The sequence below is a fragment of the Dendrobates tinctorius genome, unplaced genomic scaffold (genome assembly GCF_039654945.1).
Source record: "Dendrobates tinctorius isolate UK_male_01 unplaced genomic scaffold, ASM3965494v1 ptg000151l, whole genome shotgun sequence".
Lineage (NCBI taxonomy): Eukaryota > Metazoa > Chordata > Amphibia > Anura > Dendrobatidae > Dendrobates > Dendrobates tinctorius.
The window spans coordinates 6275195-6288865 of record NW_027361818.1 but is presented as its reverse complement, the minus strand read 5'-3'; positions in this window follow the sequence as shown (position 1 = coordinate 6288865).

Here is a 13671-nt window from a genome sequence, read left to right as displayed (position 1 = left end):
ATACACAGTTCCATCTTACACGGTGACAAAGAGGAAGCTGCAGATGAAAGTGCAGGTTCGGCCCACCCGCCGTCAGACACACCACCGTACTATCAGGGGCCCTGTGCCAGTGCTGTCGCCAACGAGTAGGCCCCCCCTGCTTGCTCAGGATCACAGCACTTGCAAGGTTGAAATACTGTGCAGTGAGATGGAAGATGGGGACGACGAGGAGTCCAGACTAGTACATGGTAGAGTTGAGCGAAACGGGTCGAAAAAATTCAAAAGTCGCCGACTTTTGGCAAAGTCGGGTTTCATGAAACGAAACCCGACCCTAGGATGAGGTCGGCCACGAGGTCGGCGACTTACGCGCCAAAGTCGCGTTTCAAAAGTTTGTTTTGCACTCTTTTTCAGCCAATCAGGATCCACGGACACTGTGGGCAACGTGATGACATTGGCACGGGTCACCACCATCTTTCAGAAAGGCATGCAAGTGATTGGCTTGCTTTGGTGGGCGTCACAGGGGGTATAAAAGGGCGTGCACGCCGACCGCCATCTTACTTCTGCCGATCTTAGTATAGGGAGAGGTTGCTGCTGATTCTGTAGGGAGAGCGTTAGGCAGGGAAGAAGACAAAAAAACTGCTTCTGCTGCTAGCAATTTGGCCTGCACAACACACAAGTCACTGTGTGTGCAGTGCAAGGGGAGGCTATATTGTGGTGTATCAGTGGTGTTGGTTGTTGGGCTGCCTTTTAAGGCTTCCTGACACGCTGGCATTGCTGTTTACCCACTGCTCCGCAAACTGCTTTTTTAAAAGCAATCCAATCTCCCTTATCCTCTAGTCACTTTTGTCACAGCTGTGCCATCGAGCCTGTCACATAGCGCTCAGATATCAGTGGGCCTCACACAATCCACAAGTGTCCAGTGTCCAAAAGTGTGCGCAGAGATTCAAAATCTCCATTATCCTCTCGTCACTTTGGTCACAGGCAGCTGTGCCATCGAGCGTGTCACATAGCGCTCAGATATCAGTGGGCCTCACACAATCCACAAGTGTCCAGTGTCCAAAAGTGTGCGCAGAGATTCAAAATCTCCATTATCCTCTCGTCACTTTGGTCACAGGCAGCTGTGCCATCGAGCGTGTCACATAGCGCTCAGATATCAGTGGGCCTCACACAATCCACAAGTGTCCAGTGTCCAAAAGTGTGCGCAGAGATTCAAAATCTCCATTATCCTGTCGTCACTTTGGTCACAGGCAGCTGTGCCATCGAGCCTGTCACATAGCGCTCAGATATCGGTGGGCCTCACACAATCCACAAGTGTCCAGTGTCCAAAAGTGTGCGCAGAGATTCAAAATCTCCATTATCCTCTCGTCACTTTGGTCACAGGCAGCTGTGCCATCGAGCGTGTCACATAGCGCTCAGATATCAGTGGGCCTCACACAATCCACAAGTGTCCAGTGTCCAAAAGTGTGCGCAGAGATTCAAAATCTCCATTATCCTCTCGTCACTTTGGTCACAGGCAGCTGTGCCATCGAGCGTGTCACATAGCGCTCAGATATCAGTGGGCCTCACACAATCCACAAGTGTCCAGTGTCCAAAAGTGTGCGCAGAGATTCAAAATCTCCATTATCCTCTCGTCACTTTGGTCACAGGCAGCTGTGCCATCGAGCGTGTCACATAGCGCTCAGATATCAGTGGGCCTCACACAATCCACAAGTGTCCAGTGTCCAAAAGTGTGCGCAGAGATTCAAAATCTCCATTATCCTCTCGTCACTTTGGTCACAGGCAGCTGTGCCATCGAGCGTGTCACATAGCGCTCAGATATCAGTGGGCCTCACACAATCCACAAGTGTCCAGTGTCCAAAAGTGTGCGCAGAGATTCAAAATCTCCATTATCCTCTCGTCACTTTGGTCACAGGCAGCTGTGCCATCGAGCGTGTCACATAGCGCTCAGATATCAGTGGGCCTCACACAATCCACAAGTGTCCAGTGTCCAAAAGTGTGCGCAGAGATTCAAATTCTCCATTATCCTCTCGTCACTTTGGTCACAGGCAGCTGTGCCATCGAGCGTGTCACATAGCGCTCAGATATCAGTGGGCCTCACACAATCCACAAGTGTCCAGTGTCCAAAAGTGTGCGCAGAGATTCAAAATCTCCATTATCCTCTCGTCACTTTGGTCACAGGCAGCTGTGCCATCGAGCGTGTCACATAGCGCTCAGATATCAGTGGGCCTCACACAATCCACAAGTGTCCAGTGTCCAAAAGTGTGCGCAGAGATTCAAAATCTCCATTATCCTCTCGTTACTTTGGTCACAGGCAGCTGTGCCATCGAGCCTGTCACATAGCGCTCAGATATCAGTGGGCCTCACACAATCCACAAGTGTCCAGTGTCCAAAAGTGTGCGCAGAGATTCAAAATCTCCATTATCCTCTCGTCACTTTGGTCACAGGCAGCTGTGCCATCGAGCGTGTCACATAGCGCTCAGATATCAGTGGGCCTCACACAATCCACAAGTGTCCAGTGTCCAAAAGTGTGCGCAGAGATTCAAAATCTCTATTATCCTCTCATCACTTTGGTCACAGGCAGCTGTGCCATCGAGCGTGTCACATAGCGCTCAGATATCAGTGGGCCTCACACAATCCACAAGTGTCCAGTGTCCAAAAGTGTGCGCAGAGATTCAAAATCTCCATTATCCTCTCGTCACTTTGGTCACAGGCAGCTGTGCCATCGAGCGTGTCACATAGCGCTCAGATATCAGTGGGCCTCACACAATCCACAAGTGTCCAGTGTCCAAAAGTGTGCGCAGAGATTCAAAATCTCCATTATCCTCTCGTCACTTTGGTCACAGGCAGCTGTGCCATCGAGCGTGTCACATAGCGCTCAGATATCAGTGGGCCTCACACAATCCACAAGTGTCCAGTGTCCAAAAGTGTGCGCAGAGATTCAAAATCTCCATTATCCTCTCGTCACTTTGGTCACAGGCAGCTGTGCCATCGAGCGTGTCACATAGCGCTCAGATATCAGTGGGCCTCACACAATCCACAAGTGTCCAGTGTCCAAAAGTGTGCGCAGAGATTCAAAATCTCCATTATCCTCTCGTCACTTTGGTCACAGGCAGCTGTGCCATCGAGCGTGTCACATAGCGCTCAGATATCAGTGGGCCTCACACAATCCACAAGTGTCCAGTGTCCAAAAGTGTGCGCAGAGATTCAAAATCTCCATTATCCTCTCGTCACTTTGGTCACAGGCAGCTGTGCCATCGAGCGTGTCACATAGCGCTCAGATATCAGTGGGCCTCACACAATCCACAAGTATACAGTGTCCAAAAGTGTGCGCAGAGATTCAAAATCTCCATTATCCTCTCGTCACTTTGGTCACAGGCAGCTGTGCCATCGAGCGTGTCACATAGCGCTCAGATATCAGTGGGCCTCACACAATCCACAAGTGTCCAGTGTCAAAAAGTGTGCGCAGAGATTCAAAATCTCCATTATCCTCTCGTCACTTTGGTCACAGGCAGCTGTGCCATCGAGCGTGTCACATAGCGCTCAGATATCAGTGGGCCTCACACAATCCACAAGTGTCCAGTGTCCAAAAGTGTGCGCAGAGATTCAAAATCTCCATTATCGTCTCGTCACTTTGGTCACAGGCAGCTGTGCCATCGAGCGTGTCACATAGCGCTCAGATATCAGTGGGCCTCACACAATCCAAAAGTGTCCACTGTCCACAAGTGTGTGCAGAAATTCTAAATCTCCCCTGTCCTATAGACACCTTGTACCTTGTTTTACATTAGTATATAGTTTGTTGGATTTTGTCTACATTTCTACCAAAAATGAGGAAGGCTGGTGGAAGAGGCCGTGGAATTGGGCGGGGGTTGGCAGCTGGTAATGATGGTGTTGGTGGTGGATCTGATGGTAGTGGCAAGAGCAAAATAGGACCGAATGCAGGAGGTGCTGACCCTGCGTCATCGTCTGGCTACATAAGGCCTCGAACGCTTAGTTTTCTAGGAGTTGGCAAACCGCTTTTAAAGGCAGAGCATCAGGAAAAAGTTTTGTCTTACATTGCTGACTCAGCCTCCAGCTCTATCGCCTCCTCTTCTTCAGTTGTAAAAAGTAAAAGCACTGAGTCGTCATTGGAGGCTCATGTTCATGAACCACACCTTTCCTTGTGTCCTTCACCCCAACCAAGATTGAAGGATGACGCAGGCCATACTACTGATTACTCCATGGAGCTGTTTTCACATACCATGCCTGGATTATCAAGTCAAATGGTGAATTACCCAGGCCAAGATGAATCTGACATGGAGTGCACTGATGCACAGCCGCTGATGGATGATTCTGCTGGTACATTCACTCAGAGCACTACATTGTCCTCGCAGTGTACAGAGCCAGATTTTGACCCTGATGAGACTCAGGTGCCCCTTCCCGCACACTATACCACCATACACGGTGACACAGAGAAAGGTGCACATGACATAGAAGAGGAGGTGATGGATGACCCAGTTGTTGACCCAGATTGGCATCCATTGGGGGAAGAGGGTGCTGCTTCCAATAGCTCAGATGAGGAGCATCCACAGCAGACATAGACATCGCAACAGCTGTTATCTGGCAGGCCCGGAGCACTCCAAAGACAGGTTCCAAACATCAAAAGAGTTGCTGGACAGCTTGTCCAGAGGGTCAAAAGATCACAGCGTGCTAGGCCGCAAAATGTCTGCCAAAGTAGGAAGAGTGCAGTGTGGCACTTTTTTGAACAAAATCCTCATGATCAGGCCAAGGTTATCTGTAAGAAGTGCGCAAAGACCTTTAGCCGAGGGAAAAATCTGAAAAATTTGAATACCAGTTGCATGCTTAGACATTTAACCAGCATGCACTTGCAAGCGTGGACACAACACCAAACCTCAAGTGCCACATGTGCAACTGATCACAACGAAGGTAGTCAGCAACGCTACATTGATTCCCCCACTGTAAGCCCACCGGTTAGCACAGCAGCAAATGTTGAGGTGTCGTTGCAAGACCACAGCAGTCAGGGAATCCCACTGTTATATCAACGAAAGACTGATTCTAGGCCATCAGAAAGAACACCAACTCCATCACCATCATCAACCCTCTCTCAGTCCGCCCTGTCCACCGCTACTTCCACCATATGCAGCTCTCAAGTCCAGCTCACCCTCCCAGACACTATGAGTAGGTCAAGAAAGTACTCAGTCTCTCATCCGCGTACACTGGGTTTGAACGCCCACATTGCCAAACTAATCTCGTTTGAGATGATGCCCTTTTGGTTGGTGGAAAGCACAGCTTTCCGCGAACTCATGGCCTATGCAGTACCACGCTATGACCTACCCAGTCGCCACTTCTTCTCTCGCAAAGCCATCCCAGCCCTCCACCATCATGTGAAAGACCGCATTGTCCATGCACTCAAGCAGTCAGTGAGCGGAAAGGTGCACCTCACAACTGATGCATGGTCCAGTCGGCATGGCCAGGGCCGTTACGTGTCCATCACTGCGCACTGGGTTATTGTGGTGGATGCAGGGTCCACAGGGGACAGTGGTGGTGGGACAGTGCTGCCTAGCCCACAGTATAGGAAACAGTTGGCTGTAGGCGTTCGACCCTCCTCCTCCTCCTCCTCCTCCTCCAGAAGCGAAAGCTCGTCCACAGAGCGCAGTCGTACGAGCACTCCATCTGCAGCTGCCACTGTTGCACACGATGTGTCCCCCTATCGAGCAGCTAGTGGAAAGCGTCAGCAGGCTGTGTTGCAGATGATGTGTTTGGGCGACAGACACACCGCCGAGGTGCTGGCCGAGTACTTAAAGCGACAAACTGAGTCATGGCTGGGCAGTGTACATCTTGAGGCAGGCAAGGTAGTTAGTGATAACGGCCGTAATTTTGTGGCAGCCATAGCCCTTTCAAAACTCAGCCACATACCTTGCTTGGCTCACACCTTGAACCTGGTGGTGCAGTGCTTCCTCAAAAATTATCCGGAGTTAACAGCCCTGCTCCAGAAGGTGCGAAGACTGTGCGCGCACATCCGCCGGTCGCCTGTACACTCCGTTCGTATGCAGAAGCTGCAGCGGATTGCTCCACCTTCCCAACCACCGCCTCATTATCGACATTGCAAAAAGGTGGAACTCCACCCTGCACATGGTGGAGCGGCTGTGCGAGCAGAGGCAGGCCATAATGCATTTGTGGGAGGATACACGGCCAGGCACTTTGAGAGCAGACATGGAGTTGACAGGCGTGCAGTGGTCGAAGCTGAAAGACCTTTGTAAAGTCCTTCAGTGTTTTGAGGAATGCACACGGCTGGTAAGCGCAGACGACGCCATCCTAAGCATGAGCATCCCACTTATGCGTCTGCTCATGCAAACTTTGACGCACCTTAAGGAGCAGGCGTCTGCAGCCAATGTTGATGAGGAGGAAGAGGAGGAGGGAATCCTTGATGACATTCAGCCATTGTCTGCTCAGGGACCTCTCCTGGACGAGGTGGAGGAAGAAGAGGAGGAGGAGGAGGATGATGGGGATGATTACTTAGGGGAGGAGGATGCATCTCGTGGGGCAAGTGAAAATGTTGGCGTGGCAAGGTCTGGTACAGGGTTTGTGCGTGACTGGAGGGATGTGGATTTGCCAGAAAGTGCTCCTCCACCCAGCACTCGCAGTGCATCATTGACACCGGGAACATTGGCCCACATGTCAGATTATGCCTTGTGGATCCTAAAAAGGGACCCCCGCATTGCCAAAATGATGAACGATGACGACTACTGGTTGGCCAGCATCCTGGATCCACACTATAAAGGCAAATTACAAAACATCATGCCACAGGAGATCCTTGACCTAATATTGGCTAATAAACAAGCAACTCTGGTAAATCGGTTGCTTGAGGCATTCCCAGCACACAGCAGCGGTGATGGTTCTCACACGAGCCGTACGGGCCGGGGGCAGCTTGGCAGAGGTGTTCGTGGTGCACACAGCAGAAGTGGCGTTGGAGACAGGGGTTTCATGACAATGTTGTGGACTGATTTTTCAAATACCGCTCACACAACTGGTAATACTGCATCGATGGAAAGTGACAGGAGACAGCAGTTGTCAACTATGGTTACAAACTACTTTTCCTCCCATATCGATGTTCTCCCACACAGGTCATTCCCCTTTGACTATTGGGCCGCTAAACTGGACACCTGGCCTGAATTGGCACAATATGCCTTACAGGAGCTCGCTTGCCCAGCTGCAAGTGTGCTATCGGAAAGAGTCTTCAGTGCAGCTGGATCAATCCTGACAGAAAAAAGGACCCGTCTGTCAACCCAAAATGTGGATGATCTAACCTTCATTAAAATGAACCACGCATGGGTTTCCAAGGATTTTGTCCCACCTTGCCCTGATGACACATAGGGTGACAGAAAAATGGCTTGCTTTGGTCCACCTTTTCCTGGTACTTCACCTATTTCGCCTTTTGCATCAGCTGAATGTCCAACATCAACATATGCCACTTTCTAAAACTCCCTAACTGTGCTGCCTCCCCCCCCATGGCCGGGGTCACCACCTAACGCACGACACCGTGCGAGTGCCGTTGCCCTGGACAGGTGGGTAGGCCGACTCTTGGGCGCAGGCACTGGCACAGGGTCCCTCATAGTGCAATCAAGTGTCTCTGATGGTGGTGGTGCACACCCGCCGTCAGACACACCGCTGTACTATGAGGGGCCCAGTGCCAGTACCGACGCCCACGAGTGGGCCCCCCTTGCTTGGGCAGGGCCCCAGCATTTGCAATCTTTACCTCTCCCTGCTCCTCCGCTGTGTAATCTGGGCCGTCAAATCCATACTGTGCCTGACACCGTCTGAGCCTGCCTCCTGAGACATATATTTTGAATGTGTATGCTATCCATACATGTTATCCGGGGATACGGTACCCTTTCTAACCTTTGTGCAATCACGTGCAATCCATACTGGGCCTAACACCGTCTGAGCCTGCCTCATGCTGTATAGACATATATTTTGAATGTTTACGCTATCCATACATGTTATCCAGGGATACGGTACCCTTTCTAACCTTTGTGCAATCACGTGCAATCCATACTGGGCCTAACACCGTCTGAGCCTGCCTCATGCTGCATAGACATATATTTTGAATGTGTACGCTATCCATACATGTTATCCGGGGATACGGTACCCTTTCTAACCTTTGTACAATCACGTGCAATCCATACTGGGCCTAACACCGTCTGAGCCTGCCTCATGCTGTATAGACATATATTTTGAATGTGTACGCTATCCATACATGTTATCCGGGGATACGGTACCCTTTCTAACCTTTGTGCAATCACGTGCAATCCATACTGGGCCTAACACCGTCTGAGCCTGCCTCATGCTGTATAGACATATATTTTGAATGTGTACGCTATCCATACATGTTATCCAGGGATACGGTACCCTTTCTAACCTTTGTGCAATCACGTGCAATCCATACTGTGCCTGACACCGTCTGAGCCTGCCTCCTGAGACATATATTTTGAATGTGTACGCTATCCATACATGTTATCCAGGGATACGGTACCCTTTCTAACCTTTGTGCAATCACGTGCAATCCATACTGGGCCTAACACCGTCTGAGCCTGCCTCATGCTGTATAGACATATATTTTGAATGTGTACGCTATCCATACATGTTATCCGGGGATACGGTACCCTTTCTAACCTTTGTGCAATCACGTGCAATCCATACTGTGCCTGACACCGTCTGAGCCTGCCTCCTGAGACATATATTTTGAATGTGTACGCTATCCATACATGTTATCCAGGGATACGGTACCCTTTCTAACCTTTGTGCAATCACGTGCAATCCATACTGTGCCTGACACCGTCTGAGCCTGCCTCCTGAGACATATATTTTGAATGTGTACGCTATCCATACATGTTATCCAGGGATACGGTACCCTTTCTAACCTTTGTGCAATCACGTGCAATCCATACTGGGCCTGACACCGTCTGAGCCTGCCTCCTGAGACATATATTTTGAATGTGTACGCTATCCATACATGTTATCCAGGGATACGGTACCCTTTCTAACCTTTGTGCAATCACGTGCAATCCATACTGGGCGTGAGAACGGCTGGCGAGCTGTTAAGCAAGCTACAGCACCTGTCCAGACAAGTACAGGGATTCCCTAGCGAGGAGACTTATTTGATTGTTTTCAATGTTGGGACAGCAATTTTTGGGGAGCACTATACTCTGGAGAATGATAGATGGGGCCCACCATACACTGGAACATTCCAAAGGTGGACATCAGACACTGGAGCAGCATTTACAGGGCCCATTATACACTAGAGCATTAGAAATGGGGCCCATTATGTTTGGAGCATTATTTGGGCCCATAAGACAGTGGAGCTTCATCCATGGGGACCAACATATACTGTAGCATTATGTGGAGCTCATCATATACTGTTTCAAACATTATATGGGACCAATGATTCTGTATGGAGAAATAGATGGGCCTCGTCATGAGATGTAAAAAGTGAGGTATTTTTCATTGTACTATACCGCTATTTATCTGCCGTATCGGAGCATGATGAGTTGTGGTATGTGTTAAAGGGGCGCTCTTTCGCCCAGGGCACATGAAAACCTGCAGCCAGCCCTCCCCCCCACAACTTTAGCCAAATAACCCCCATTTTTCAGTGCGTAACTTGTATTATGAAGTTAATTAAGGTTGACAAGCTTAAGTAAGAAGAATTGATGCTTTTGGCATTCAAATGGGCACTGTAGGTGTGTTTCCTGTCCTCCTCTCACTGCCGACTTTTATTCCCCATTGACTTACATTGGGTTTCGTGTTTCGGGACGACCCCGACTTTTCCCTATAATCGGACGATCTTGCTCGACCCGACTTTTGGAAAAGTCGGGTTTCACGAAACGAAACGCGACCCTAAAAAACCAAAAGTCGCTCAACTCTAGTACATGGATTCCATAGTGAGGAGACTTATTTCATTGTTTTCAATGTTGGGACAGCAATTTTTGGGGAGCACTATACTCTGGAGAATGATAGATGGGGCCCACCATACACTGGAACATTCCAAAGGTGGACATCAGACACTGGAGCAGCATTTAAAGGGCCCATTATACACTAGAGCATTAGAAATGGGGCCCATTATGTTTGGAGCATTATTTGGGCCCATAAGACAGTGGAGCTTCATCCATGGGGACCAACATATACTGTAGCATTATGTGGAGCTCAACATATACTGTTTCAAACATTATATGGGACCAATGATTCTGTATGGAGAAATAGATGGGCCTCGTCATGAGATGTAAAAAGTGAAGTATTTTTACATTGGGTTTCGTGTTTCGGGACGACCCCGACTTTTCCCTATAATCGGACGATCTTGCTCGACCCGACTTTTGGAAAAGTCGGGTTTCACGAAACGAAACGCGACCCTAAAAAACCAAAAGTCGCTCAACTCTAGTCTTCAGGCTTCCCCACCTAACACACGGTCCTGCTTCTGGTGGCAGCGGGCAGTTACCGGTTTTGCTCACTGAGCCCCTAGTCCATTGAACTGCAGAGCAGAAGACTGAAAATCTGCACAAGTCTCCACTCAGCGTGTGCTTTTATGCACACCATGGGGTGAACCTAGCCTCTCTGCTGCCTGAGACGAACAGCAAAATGACACCCCCCCCCACACAAAGTAAATTTTTATATCTATCCTGTAAAACTGAGTACCATAGTGGACATTTTGATTTAGATAAATAGGAAAAAAAGGTGTCCAAATACAAAGATGTCGGCACCATCACACGCACATACAAGAACAACACAGAAGTATCCAGAACAAGGATCATTAATGGCAATAATAGGCCTGGCACAGGACCGGACTGGGACAAAAATGCAGCCCTGCCACACAAATCCCACCAGCCCATAAACTATAACACTCATCAGCCCCGATCAGTGAATTTTTGCTATACTTTGTCGTCCCTTCATCACTCTCTTAAAGGAATTATTTGAAGAGCCACATGTGAATGGCACCACAGTGCGTATGATTGACAACAGCTCTATTTACATGGTGCTCTTCAAAGCTACACTTCCCAGGATCATAGGGGTCCCAGTGGTCAGATCCACAACAAACAGAAAGTCATCCCCTATCCCCACATAATGCTCCATACAGTATTGTGGGTCCCATATATTAGTGAATACAGTATTATGGGCCCCATATAATGCTCCATACAGTATATTGGGCCCCAAATATTACTTCCTATAGCATAATGGGCCCCATATATTACTTCATACAGTATAATGGGCACCATATATTACTTCATACAGCATAATGGACCCCATATAATTCTTCTCCCCATACCCCGCTGCTCTGGTCTCCTCAATGTATTCTGATCCTCCTCACTGCTTGGCACAGGAACATCATTAACTTTACATATATAATTGTCCATTTGGACTGATAGTACTGATGTTGTCTGGGGCTGGCCCACTTTATGGGGGTGCTCAGGGCATATGATTATACACCAGTAAAAAGTATGAGAGGCTCAATGTGATCAGTGCCACCTAGTTTCCTACCCCTCTTATTCTACTGGTACACTGGAAAATAAAGAAAGAACAGAGAGATAGAAAAAAGAAAAGAGAGAGAAAGAAAGAACAGAGAGAGAAAGAAAGAGGGGAAAGAAAGAAAGAACAGAGAGAGAGAAAGAAAGAGGGGAAGGAAAGAAAGAAAGAAAGAAAGAAAGAACAGAGAGAAAGAAAGAAGAAAGAAAGAAACAACATGTATGTCAGTACCTGGATAATAATGAAGTGATTAAACAGAGTCAGCATGGGTTTGTAACTAATAAGTCATGTCAGACTAACTTAATTTCCTTCTATGACGGAATCACTGATTGGGTGGATCAAGGAAATGCTGTAGATATAGTATATCTTGACTTCAGCAAAGCATTTGACAAAGTCTCTCATACAATCCTTATTGAAAAAATGACTAAGTATGGAATGTACAAGGCAACTGTTAGGTGGATTCATAACTGGCTTAGTGATCGGACCCAAAGAGTGGTCGTAAATGGCTGCACATCCAGTTGGAAGAATGTCTCAAGTGGGGTACCACAGGGCTCTGTCCTGGGCCCTGTATTGTTCAACATCTTTATCAATGATTTAGATGAAGGAATTGAGGGTAAACTGATTAAGTTTGCTGATGACACAAAGCTAGGAGGGATAGCTAATACTAGAGAAGAGAGAGAGAGGATTCAAAAAGATATAAATAAACTGGAGAAGTGGGCAGCAACTAACAGAATGGTTTTTAACAGGGATAAATGCAAAGTACTACATCTGGGCAATAAAAATGAAAAAAGCATATACAGAATGGGAGGAATAGGGCTAAGCAACAGCACATGTGAAAAAGACTTGGGTATACTAATAGATCACAGACTGAATATGAGTCAACAGTGTGATGCAGCAGCAAAAAAGGCAAATGCAATTCTAGGATGCATACGGCATACAGTCTAGATCACGTGAAGTCATTATTTCCCTCTACTCCTCTTTGGTCAGACCTCATCTGGAATATTGTGTCCAGTTTTGGGCACCACATTTTAAAAAAGACATCAACAAACTGGAGCAAGTTCAGAAAAGAGCGACCAGAATGGTGACTGGTCTGCAAACCCTGTCTTATGAGGAAAGGTTGCAGGATTTGTGAATGTTTAGTTTGCAAAAGAGAAGACTGAGAGGAGATTTAATAGCTGTCTACAAATATCTAAAGGGCTGTCACATTGTAGAAGGATCAACTTTATTCTCATTTGCACAAGGAAAGACTAGAAGCAATGGGATGAAACTGAATGGGAGGAGACACAGATTAGATATTAGTAAAAACTTTTTGACAGTTACAGTTAGAGTGATCAATGAGTGGAACAGGCTGCCACGAGAAGTGGTGAGTTCTCCTTCAATGGAAGTCTTCAAACAGAGGCTGGACAGACATCTGTCTGGGTTGATTTAGCGAATCCTGCTTTGAGCAGGGGGTTGGACCAGATGGCCCAGGAGGTCCCTTCCAACTCTACGATTCTATGATTCTATGACAGAGAGAGAAAGAAAGAACAGAGAGAGAAAGAAAGAGGGGACAGAAAAAAAGAACAGAGAGAGAAAAAAAGAAAGAGGGGAAAGAAAGAAAGAGCAGAGGGGGAAAGAGAAAGAAAGAGGGGAAAGAAAGAACAGAGTAGTTCTCTGCGGCTCTCATGCCCAAGATTCTCAGCCTCGCAGTATGAATAAATCATAAGCGACTGCGGGGTGGGATCTGTGGCCGCGCGATATGAAGGTCAGGATGTGATCTGAGAGCACGGGCACTTCGGGCAGCGCTAACTGCACATGCCCACGAAACTATAGTACAGAGCAGGTGCCAGCATTTCAAAAGAACACTGAGGAGGCGGCACCAAATACGAAATGACTGATGGATGCGAGGCGTCTGTCAGAGGGGGAATGACCTGCCCCCCTGTCAAAATTCAGGTATTTTTGAACAATTTTAAAAACTATTATTTCTGCGGTGGAAGGGACGCTAAGTAAAAGAGCCACCTTGACAGAATGCAGCATTAGTGCTGCACAAGGTGGCTCTTTTACTTAAAAATGCCTGGGGGGGTGACAGGTTTCCTTTAAACCCCTGACACCCTCTGTCCTAGACACACCTCCCGAAGAAGCATGGCAAAACCTGTGCGTCGGGGCAGAGGGATGGGACTCAGATACACCATGTTCACGCTACAG